The sequence below is a fragment of the Aethalodelphis obliquidens genome, unplaced genomic scaffold, assembly GCF_003676395.1.
Source record: "Aethalodelphis obliquidens isolate GAN/ISIS:26980383/991018 unplaced genomic scaffold, ASM367639v1 scaffold7, whole genome shotgun sequence".
In the NCBI taxonomy this organism is placed as follows: Eukaryota; Metazoa; Chordata; class Mammalia; order Artiodactyla; family Delphinidae; genus Aethalodelphis; species Aethalodelphis obliquidens.
This window is the reverse complement of record NW_020837951.1, coordinates 24,842,619-24,854,302: the sequence shown is the minus strand read 5'-3', so window position 1 is coordinate 24,854,302 and position 11,684 is coordinate 24,842,619. Positions and strand designations below refer to the sequence as shown.

Here is an 11,684-nt window from a genome sequence, read left to right as displayed (position 1 = left end):
ATTAACAAACATCATTTTATAACTCAAAGGGTCTCAAGATAACTTTTATAACACCGTTTTACAGGTATGCAAACGATAGCTCAGTGAGGGGAAAGCGGCGTTTCTACTTCAGTAGAGGCTATGAGCCCAATCCCCAGATGCTTCCAGTACAAAGCTCCTTCACCACACCCCTCTGCTCACAGACCACAAACTCAGGTCTTAGGATTCTGGTTCAATGCCTTGATAAGGCAAAATGCTTAGGAGGTAACACAAATTCCATTTTCTAAAAATAAAATATCTTCAAACATACAAACTAGCATCAAACACTAACAAATGTAAAATGACATTCATGGGACATGGATCTCATCTATGACCTACAAGGGTTAAATTAGGGGAAAAGAAGACTGGAAATGCGACACTGTTGTCCTTCGCATTGGGTTGGCCAAAAAAGTTCCTTCACTTTTAAAGTACAAATAAAAGACACTTTTTTCATTTTCACCAAGAACTTTATTGAGCAATGTATTTACCATTTTGTTCCACTATCTTCTGCCATTTTCCAGGCAACTTCATAATTCCATCTTCCCAAAGCTTTTTATCTTTTTGAGCAAAGAATTGTTCTAAGTGCCTTTTACAGTCTTCCAGGGAATTGAAGTTTCTTCCATTAAGATAATTTTGTAAAGACCGAAATAAATGGAAATCCGAAGGTGCAAGGTCTGGTTAATATGTCAGATGAATCAGAACTTCCCAGCCAAGCTGTAACAGTTTTTGCCTGGTCATCAAAGAAACATGCGGTCTTGATGGAAGATGCGGTCTCCCTGATGGAAGATTATGCATTTCCTGTTGATTAATTTTGGATGCTTCTTGTCAAGTGCTGCTTTAAGTTGGTCTAATTGGGAGCAGTACTTGTTGGAATTAAACGTTTGGTTTTCCAGAAGGAGCTCAAAATAGAGGACTCCCTTCCGATCCCACCATATATGCAACATCACCTTCTTTGGATGAAGACCGGCCTTTGGTGTGGTTGGTGGTGGTTCATTTCGCTTGCCCCACGATCTGTTCCGTTCCACATTATTGTACAGTTTCCACTTTTCATCGCCCGTCACAATTTGTTTTAAAAAATGGAACGTTTTCGTTACATTTAAGAAGAGAATCGCATGGAGAAATATGGTCAGGAAGGTTTTTTTCACTTAGCTTATGTGGAACCCAAACATCAAAGCGATTAACAAAACCAAGCTGGTGCAAATGATTTTCAACACTTGATTTGGATATTTTGAGGATGTCGGCTATCTCCCGCGTGGTATAACGCTGACTGTTCTCAATTAATGTCTCAGTTTGATCACTACCAACTTCAACTGGTCTACCTGACCGCAGAGCATCACCCAGCGAGAAATCTCCAGCACAAAACTTCGCAAACCACTTTCGACACGTTCGATCAATCACAGCACCTTCTCCATACACTGCACAGATCTTTTTTTGCATTTCAGTTGCGTTTTTACCTTTCTTGAAATATTAAAGCATAATATGCCCAAAATTTGCTTTTTTCTTCCATCTTCAATATTAAAATGGGTAAACAAAAATTCACCAATTTTGGTAAGTTTTTAAAAAATGCATGCTGATACGACAGCTGTCACAATACAATCTAACAAAATTGTTTCGAATGAAGTAAAAGACAAATAAGCGCTACTAGAGCCATCTTATGGAAAAAAACCGAACGAACCTTTTGGCCAACTCAATAGTCATTTAAGGTTGAGAGCCTGCACACTGGTGACATGCTTGCTGCTTTGTTTTTGTTGTCGTTAAAATATGAAGTAATCTGGGTTTAGCCTAAATCTAAGCCTTGTCTCCTCTTTCGTCATCCTCCTTTCACATTCCCACTGTTTATCCTACTTCCTGATTCTCCCTCCCAACCCCAGAGCCTCAGTTTTCATGTCTGGAGGTCAAGCAAACGCCTACCTTTTCTTCCTGGACTTCAATCCATGCCACATTGTTAACAGATAAATTCTTGTGCAAGGCCCATCTGCTCATTCCTCTTGCTGCTTACTCGCTTTCAGGGGCTCCCTATGATCTTCAGAACGAGGTCCTTAGCATGGCAGGCAAGACCCTCTGTGACTCAGTGGGCTCCCACCTCACAAGATGCTATGACCCTCCTCACCTCCATCACAATTCCTCCACTGGGCTTTCCCGCCTCCCAACACTTGCCCAGGTTTCTCTCTCTGTCTTTCCCCTCTCCCTCCATCTGCATAGCTCCTGCTCAGCCTTCAAGATTCTAATCACACCTCCCAGCCCCAAGGAGGCCAACCCTTGGACCCTTGACTCTATCCCTCACCCACTCCTCCATGTGTTGGCTGCCCTTGTGGGCTCCGATAGCAGCACCCTGAGTTTGCATCTATCCTTTGCACTTATCACCCCCAATTATCAGTAGCTTGCCCCCCGTTCTCTCTCTCTCCCCCTTTCTCTCCACTACCCTAGAGGAACTCCTCTAGGGTAGAGACCATTTCTCTTGATGTCCCCAGTAAGTCTGGAAAGTGCTGCACATAGACATAAGAGACTAGATGCACAATTGAATTTTATTCCAGGATCCTGGAATTTGCTTCATAACTGGGAAAAAGCACAGAGGAAGTCATGGCTTCCCACTTTTCCTAGATTTCTAATTGTACCCAGTCAGGCACTGCACACATACTTGCTAGATGTTTCTGAGGTGCTAAGAAACTTGTTTTGTCTCTGACTGCACTTTTTTTTAAAAAAGTCTGTGTTTATAAGATAGGAGGCTTCACGTTGTGTAATTCCACAGATATTATGCTGCTCACTAGTTACAAAAATAATTGAGTATGCCTCATAAAGCAGACTTAATTTCACAAATGAGTTGTACTCAAGTAAATATTTACTTCTAAATGCAATTTTGTTGAAAAGTCTCTTAGAACACTTTCATTAAGCTCACATGACGTATAGGCTGTGTAGCTATTAAATCATTACTTAGAGAGATGATAATTTTAAATAAAGAGAAACATATGCTTTCAATGCATCAAACACTTTTTAGGGCTACCTACTTACATGCCAAGTCTTGAGGTGACCACAATACCTTTGATTTCTTTATTTTTCACACACACGCACACACACATACATTTCATAGGCAAGTCCAAAACAAAGCCATGATCTCTTACCTTCTCTCCAGCTCACTGCTTTAACCCTGGTCAACTGCCACTTACATGGGTCCTTGCAGTAGAGTTTAACGTCTCCTAATTCCACTCTTGTCATCCTTCATCCCCTCTTCTGCACAGCAGCTAAGTGAACTCTGTAAAATCTGAAACACATTATAACACTCACTTGTTTAACACCTTCCAGTGACTTCCCAAGTTACTCAGAATAAAATCCAAGCTCTTCACCTTTGGCGAGAAACCCCACCTGACCCAGTCACTGCCCATCTGTCCCACTCCTGACACACAGCTATCCCCGTAAGCTCTCTATGCACTGGCAGTTCTCTCTGCCTTGATCACTCAAGCCGGTTTGGGTCTCACCCCAGGAATTCTGCAATCACTGTTCTTTTACCAGTCTTTGGCATGGCTGACACCTTCTCATCATTCAGGCCTCAGTCAGAATCACTTCCTCTCAGACAGCATCCCTTCCTTCCACTCGCTCCATCACATAACTCTATTTTATTTTCGTCACAAAACCTACCTCTCTCTGTTGCGATTTAGCTTTTGCTTCTCTGCCTAGTTTTTGGTTGACCTCCTCCTCCTCCCACTCCCTTTGAACAAACATCTCCATGAGAAGAAGGGTCTGGCTTGGCTCGTTCACAGCAGTATCCCCAGGGCTTAGAATGGGTCCTAGTCCATTACAGATGTTCAACAAAATGTGTTGAATGCATAAATTAGGACACAATCCCTACCTGAAAGATCACTTATTTGTAAAATTAGATTGAACTTGGGACAATCTGGGATACGTGCTGTCATGGGTGAAGAAGTCCTAGAGCTGTCTCTTCTTCAGTGTTGACACCACCTTTTGATTATAATGACAGCATTCTGAAGAGTCCCGCCTCCCTCTACTTCATTTTCCACAGTGCAGTGAGTGCTCTGTCCTATACTCATGGCCTTTAAAGATAACGTATTACCTCAGTAGCACCCATATAAGGTATTTCAAGTTCTGGTTCTAGCCAAGCTCAGTGGTTTCACTCCTTGCCCTCTTCCCCCAAGCATCCTTCAATCCTCTGAAATCAAAACACTTGCAGACGCCAGTCACCTTAGCTTTGCCTTTCCTCCATGTTTTAACACCTTATTCTCTCTGCCTCCAATTCCATTCTCCATTTCTTAGACTGGCTGACTCTTATTCCCTGTTCAAGGCTCAGTCCAGATGACTTCACTTCTAGAAAACCTTTACTGTTTCTCCCTTTCACCTTCTACCCCAGGCTGGGTTGGTGCCTCCTCTTTGCTCCTGTAGTTCCCTGTGCTCAGCTCCAACCTAGGACTCATCCCATCTGACTGTTTTTGCCTTTTTATGTCTCTGCTTTTGCCACCAGGCCAGGAACTGCAAGAGACAGTCTGATTTATCCGATTTATCACAGAAGTCTCAGTGCCTAACATAATACACAATAAATATTTACAGTATAAGTAAATGAACTAATGAGTACATAGAGTAAAATTTCCAGGGGCCAGGAAGAATGGTACACTGAGAAGAGAGGAGGTCAAATTGGGGAGGCTTCCAGAAACAAGCAGTGTAGCTCTGTAGTCACTTATGAGCAATTCCAAACGCAAAAGCTCCAAAACCAAGTCTTTTCTTATTAGGTGGCAAAACTTCACTTGATCCATTTAGTATCTTAATTTATTCCACTTGGCATGAGTATTCTTATGCTTTGCTGTAAAACATTAGTGCAATTGAATGCAGGGTACTGCCCTAGACTCCACTGGAGATATTTTGTAATATAAGAATATAAACTCTGTTACCTTTCTTAAATCCAAAAAGGTTCTGGACTCAAAGGGTTTTAGGTAAAGGATTATGGCCCAGTATTTGAACTGTCCTAAAGGATGGATAAGATCCCAGTAGACAGAACTGTGCAGGAAGGAACAGAATGTACAAAGGAAAAGCAGCAGGTATGTTAGTAATGGTGATTTGTCTGGAGTTATCTGAGAGAAGAATGTCTAAGTTGACAGGAAGATAATATGGAAAGATGTTTGGGTCTGATGGAGTCCTTGAATTCCAAGCTAAAGAGACTGAACTTTACAGGTGATGGGAAGTCAGCAAAGGATTTTTAACAGACAAATGAGGTCAGGTAAAGCATCTCTGATATTCTGGAAACAACCTGTACTCGTCTTAATTATGTGGCATTTAACTGTTCTGAGCATCAGCTGTTTCACCTGAAAGCTGGGGATAATTTAAAATGAAATAAAATGAAGAATGCATGTGAAAATGTTTTCTAAGCTGTAAAGTTCTTTCAAAATATAAAGTGTAATTATTATTAACTGACAATGAAAACTGAAGGATGGATGGGCAGGGTTTAGGGGTTCAGTGTTGCATATGCTGAGTTTGTGGGATATCTAAGAAGCAACATCCAATTAACCAGGTGGAAGCCGCAGGAGTTGGTGCCTAAAAGCAACTATGAAATTTATCATAAAGATGCCCCTCATAAATATTAAAAGGAAGCGAAGTGTTCTCTGTTGCATTTACATTAACTGAGACATTGTATTTAAGTTTCTTTTGAGAAAGGGGTAAGGAAGTAAATATACAATCTTTGAGAGGATGTGTCATTAAGAAGCTAGAAGAGTGAAAACGTCAGCCCATTCATGCAGAGGGCCTTGTTGCTAAGTCATTCGCATTTTATGGAAAAAAAAAAAGATACTATGGGAAGTCACTGGATAAATAGACACTGCTGGGATTTGTCTTTGGATTTTTTTTTCTCCTAAATGAAAGGACTGTGGGTTTGTTCTGCATCCGAACTTCCTTTTCCCCCAAATTCTTTTTTTATCTTCCAAACTACATCTCTGAGAACACACTGAAATTTAATAGACTGTAATAACTGGAAGGACCATTATATTTCAAACCTCAGTCATTTTGTAGATTGAGACTGAGGTCCAGAGATGGGAAGTTACCTGCCCATCATCGCACCATTAGTCAGTATAAGGACCATTAGTCGTGGTCCGAAGGCCAGCCAGAGCCTTTTCCATTTACAACAGTGACAGAATCTATTGCAAGGCTGGAGACAATGGCATGAGCCTGGACAGAGAGAATCAGATTGTGATAACCATCCTTCTCATTTGGGTACTCAAATACAGCAGGAATTACCCCTGAGGTGGTCACCAAGCTATTTAGAACACATTTAGCCAGATTGTTCTGGAGAAACACAGTGAAGGCTGGGAGAGGTGGCCAAAGGAAGACAGAAATGGGCAATTGAAGGATGGCTCAGAAACTGAAAGTCTGGCTTTGGTTTTGAGTGTTTTTCTCTTAATGCATCTGACTGTTATGGAAGAAAGTGAACAGAAATGCATCTGTGTGTTTGTTTTTCTCACACAATCTCCTTTTAAAGCCGTGATGAAAGAAAGTCTACCACATGTGACTGGGCACTTTGAGTATGCCCTCCAGGTTACATAAAAGTCAGCGCTGAAACCAAGCTATTATTAGCACCATGCTTTCAACAGCTAGACCACTTATAACCAGCCCTTTCTGCAAGTGTATTTGTTTCCACATATTATATACATGACATACCCCCTCACACTTTATACATATGTGTATATATATTTTTTTCAGGATGTACAATCATTCATTCATTCCATCAATATGCATTTACTGAAGCATCCTGGGTGCTGAGAATTCAACAATGAGTAAGTCACAGAGGAATATTTACTCTGCGGTATTTCCACTTTGAAGAATCTTGGAGGTTTTTCACTGTTAGATGTTTGTATTGTTTTATTTTGCTTTCAATCGCCTTGATGGGATAATAGAATTGAACTTCTAGCTACCTATTGCTCTTTATTTCTTCACTAGGAGTGTTCTTTGGGGGCATTTCATGATTAGATTCCTCAATTTGCTCAGGGATGGTTTAGTTTTAATTTTTCCAAATTGTTTTATCAGAGCTATAATGAATCTTTATTCCTTCATGAAAATACAGTCTCTTGTGAAGCTTTTCCTGCCCTTGCCCTTCTCAATATTAATCATTAATAATTTCTTCTTTGAGGCCCCCATAAACACCCCTGACATGGCATTTCTCTCATTTGATTAAGCTGTATTTGTTCCCATGTCAGTTGTGAAGTTTAATTTCCTTCTAAGCTCCAAGGCAGAGCCCAGGGCCTGGCACATAGTGGATGCTCATAAATGTAGCCCTCAATAAACTTAATCAGGCACAAATGTATTTGTCCTATTGAAGTCACTGTCTAATTCAAAAGAACACATCAGATGGTCTGGAAGACAGACATATCGTGCCAGCCTGTTAATCACATCAAATTGTGGAGATGTGCCCTGCCTTGGTAAAACCACCTCATGGAGATGTATGACCTAGCAGCTACTGACGTTCTGAGCCCTACTCTCAGTCACCGTGGGGAGGACCCAAAATGAGCCCCACATCTGAGTGAATGGAAGGATGTTAATGAGTGGCCTGGATGAACTAGACAGGCCTGGTTTGCTTCATATTCAGCCTGATCCAGTTTCCATGCATCTTAGAAAAATAAGGACAAATATTTAGGCAATGATGCAATCCAAATAAGACAAAAACGTTTTGTGATGTATGTGGGGATCGCTGAAGGAGCATATAGAGTACATAGCAAATGCCTGCCTGGGGAATCGTTTCAGGGAGAAGCTAGATGTCTTGGAAGATTTGGCAAGAAGACAGCTGAGAGCTGTGTGCAGCCCATCAATGCATCCTGATTCCATTTCTCATCTTATATAATACAGTGGAAGTGAGGCCCCTGACTTCCTCACAGAGGAGAGCAAGGCTCACAGGCGTGAGTGTGGATCACTTTGGCACTGCTTATTATTGCTGCCACTACTTATGCTTCTAGTAAAATCCACAGCCTGGCAGTTGGTGTACCATCTCACAAGATGAGGTCTCACCTGTGAGCAGTATATGCCCAATCTAACATTTCATTATCTTTTTTTTTTAAGTAAATTTATTTATTTATTTTTGGTTGTATTGGGTCTTCGTTGCTGCATGAGGGCTTTCTCTAGTTGTGGCATGCGGGGTCTTCTCTTCGTTGTGGTTCATGGGCTTCTCATTGTGGTGGCTTCTCTTGTTGCGGAGCACAGGCTCTAGGCGTGTGGGCTTCAGTAGTTGTGGCACGTGGGCTCAGTAGTTGTGGCTTGCAGGCTCTAGAGCACAGGCTCAGTAGTTGTGGCGCACGGGCTTACTTGCTCCACGGCATGTGGAAACTTCCCGGACCAGAGATCAAACCTGTGTCCCCTGCATTGGCGGGCAGATTCTTAACCACTGCACCACCCAGGAAGTCCCCATTTCATTATCTTTGACATGGTAAATGTTAGGGACCTGAAATGCATCTGGGAAGCAAGAGATGAATTAGACACATATTTCTCCATCAACTCACTGTTTATTCACTCTGGTTCATTCTAATACAGGGGGAAAAATCTAAAAGGCAACCAAACAAAAGAGATCCTCACTCTTCTCCTCACCCATTCTGTTGCACTTTTACAGAAGCCATGAGTGAAGGAGATGAGGGGCTAGAAGTATATTTTCTTGACTGCAAGAATACACTGAGATGTTTTCAATGGTGGATTAGAGCAGTAGGCATGTGGCAACTTATTTTTTCTCCTAACTGCTAGTCTTTTTCTAAAATTTTGTAAATGTGAAATATGGCATATGAACATAAACAAAGAGGTTTAAACCTGTAGGCAAAGAGTTTGTAAAACGTTGTTGGATACTCATTTACCACTACTCAGTCAAGGGATGAGAACCAGCATCTTAGGAGGTGTCCTTCCTAATCATGATGTCTGCCCCCCACGTTTGTAAAAGTTCTACCCTCTTTCTTATGGTAGTGATTTTTTTCTTTATTGGAGTAAAATTGCTTTACAATGTTGTGTTAGTTTCTGCCGTACAATGAAGTGAATCAGCTATATGTATACCTATCTCCCCTCCCTCTTGGACCTTTCTCCCCTCCTTCCCCCCCATCTAGGTCACCACAGAGCACCAAGCTGAACTCCCTGTGCTATACAGCAGGTTCCCACTAGCTATTTTACACATGGTAGTGTATTTATGTCAAACCTAATCTCCCAATTCGTCCCCCCCTCCCCTACCTCCCCATATCCATTCTCTACGTCTACATCTCTATTTGGGCCCTACAAGTAGGTTCCTCTGTGCCATTTTTCTAGATTCCACATATATGTGTTAATATACCTATTTGTTTTTCTCTTTCTGGCTTATTTCACTCTGTATGACAGACTCTAGGTCCATCCACCTCTCTACAAATGACCCAGTATAGTTCCTTTTTATGGCTGAGTAATATTCCGTTGTATATATGTACCACATCTTGTTTAACCATTCATCTATTGTTGGACATTTAGGTTGTTTCCATGTCCTGGTTATTGTAAATAGTGCTGCAAGGAACATTGGAGTACATGTGTCCTTTTGAATTATGGTTTTCTCAGGGTATATGCCCAGTAGTGGGATTGCTGGGTCATATGGTAGTTCTATTTTTTTAGTTTTTTAAGGAACCTCCATACTGTCCTCCATAGTAGCTGTATCAATTTACATTCCCACCAACAGTACAAAAGGGTTCCCTTTTCTCCACACCCTCTCTAGCATTTATTGTTTGTAGATTTTTTTGATGATGGCCATTCTGACCTCATTGTAGTTTTGATTTGCATTCCTCTAATAATTATTGATGTTGAGCATCTTTTCCTGTGCCTCTTGGCCATCTGTATGTCTTCTTTGATGAAATGTCTATTTAGGTCTTCCGCCCATTTTTTAACTGGGTTGTTTGTTTTCTTGATATTGAGCTCCATGAGCTGTTTGTATATTTCAGAGATTAATCCTTTGTCCATTGCTTCATTTGCAAACATTTTTTCCCATTCTGAGGGTTGTCTGTACGAATTTGCTTATATTCATTGTTTAACCATTTTCCTATACCTCCTGAAACAATATACTCTTTGTCTGTTTTAAAGCTTTATATAAATGGACTCAAGCTGTATGTATTCTTTTGAGTCCGAAATCTTTTACGCGACATAATGTTTTTAAGATTCATCTGTGATGTTGCATGTATCTGTAATTGATTTGTTTTTATTGCTATATCTCATTACATAAATTCTCTATGACATATTGATCCATTCTATGATTGATGAATGTTTACATTGTTTCCAATTTGGGGCTATTTTCACCAAGAATAATATAAGTATCAGTGTTGTAATTTCCTAGTACATATGTGCACACACTTCTTTATGGTATATACGGAGAACAGAGATTGCTGGACAAATGGTTGTATGTATCTTCAACTCTGATAGGTATGGAAAAATGTTTTACTATAACAAATATAGTATCTTTAATAATAAAAAGCATTTTACTTTAAGGAGGGGAAATATACTAAAAAGTTTTAACAGATGACCCATGCTTAATGTGGAGATGTATCACAAAAAGAAAAGTATTCACAAAGTCACTATGCCTATTTTACCTTGAAGCCAGTGGATTTCCTTTATTGTGATGATTCCCCTACCCTCTTATTCCAGGGGTTTAGGAATGGAAATGGTGGGGGTATGAAATAGGACATGTACCTATGTTTGTTACTTAACTGAGAACATGTATTTTCCAGACAGGATGAAATTTTCTGTAATTTAGTAGAAAATAGCATTAGCCTTCCAGTACTCATTCTATACTGAAGGTTCTGGAAAAAAATAATAAAGGCATTGAAAAACATGACAGGTGGGAAATGTTTGGGAAAAATGAGATGAGGGCATGTATTTTGGAGAAGAGATAACTCAGAAAAATATGATCCCAGCTCTCCAGTCTCAGAAAGGTCTCAGCAGGGAGAAGCAAACAGCGGTCTACATAGCACGACTTTGAAAGAAATATATGCATTTATTTGACAAACATTGTATAGTGCTAAATGGGTGCCAGGCATTCTTCTAACACCGAGTAGGGGTCTCACAGAGGCAGATGTCTGATGACTTTTCCAGCAGGCTGCATAGACTGCCTCATTAGATGAGAACCTTTGTCTCTGGAGGTACAGGGGCTCAGAGAATGCTTCCTGAGCTGTGCGGAGTGATTCACACACAGGGCACAAGATCTGTTCTGCCCTTACTAACTTTGTGACAATGGGCAAGTAACTTAACATCTCTGGGTCTCATTTTTATCATCTATCAAAGGGGAAAGGATGGTTAATAATAGTTCCTTCCTCTTAGGGTTCTTGTGAAAATTCTGTACGTGTGTGTGTATGCACATGTATATATATGTGTGTGTGTGTGTGTATAATACTTAGTATGATGCTCGACACAAAATATATACTCAATATATCAGCTGTTCTGTTTGTTTTTGTCGTTATACGAGATGACCTCAAAGGTAACTTCTGATGTTTGTATTCTGTATTTCCACTGAAGTAGTGAGCAGAGCACAGATTTCTCTGACAAAGACTGTGATCTACTTCCCGGATGCTCCATTTATGAGCTGCATGTGCTTAGGCAAGTTACAACCATTTTGAGCCTGTCGCCTCATCTGTAAAAGAAGAATAGTCAGGACTTCCCTGGTGGCGCAGTGGTTGAGAGTCCGCCTGCCGATGCAGGGGACA

The 11,684-nt window shown here is 40.7% G+C and overlaps 1 long non-coding RNA gene across 1 annotated transcript in view; it reads right to left on the bottom strand.

Annotated features, from left to right (window-relative positions):
* Positions 1-1,688: 1,688 nt before the first annotated feature.
* Positions 1,689-11,684, bottom strand: part of LOC113619844 (uncharacterized) — a 293,595-nt gene continuing 283,599 nt past the window's right edge. The window contains exon 4 of the long non-coding RNA XR_003432554.1: positions 1,689-3,277. This is a non-coding gene — a long non-coding RNA (uncharacterized LOC113619844). The remainder of the gene's footprint in view (positions 3,278-11,684) is intronic.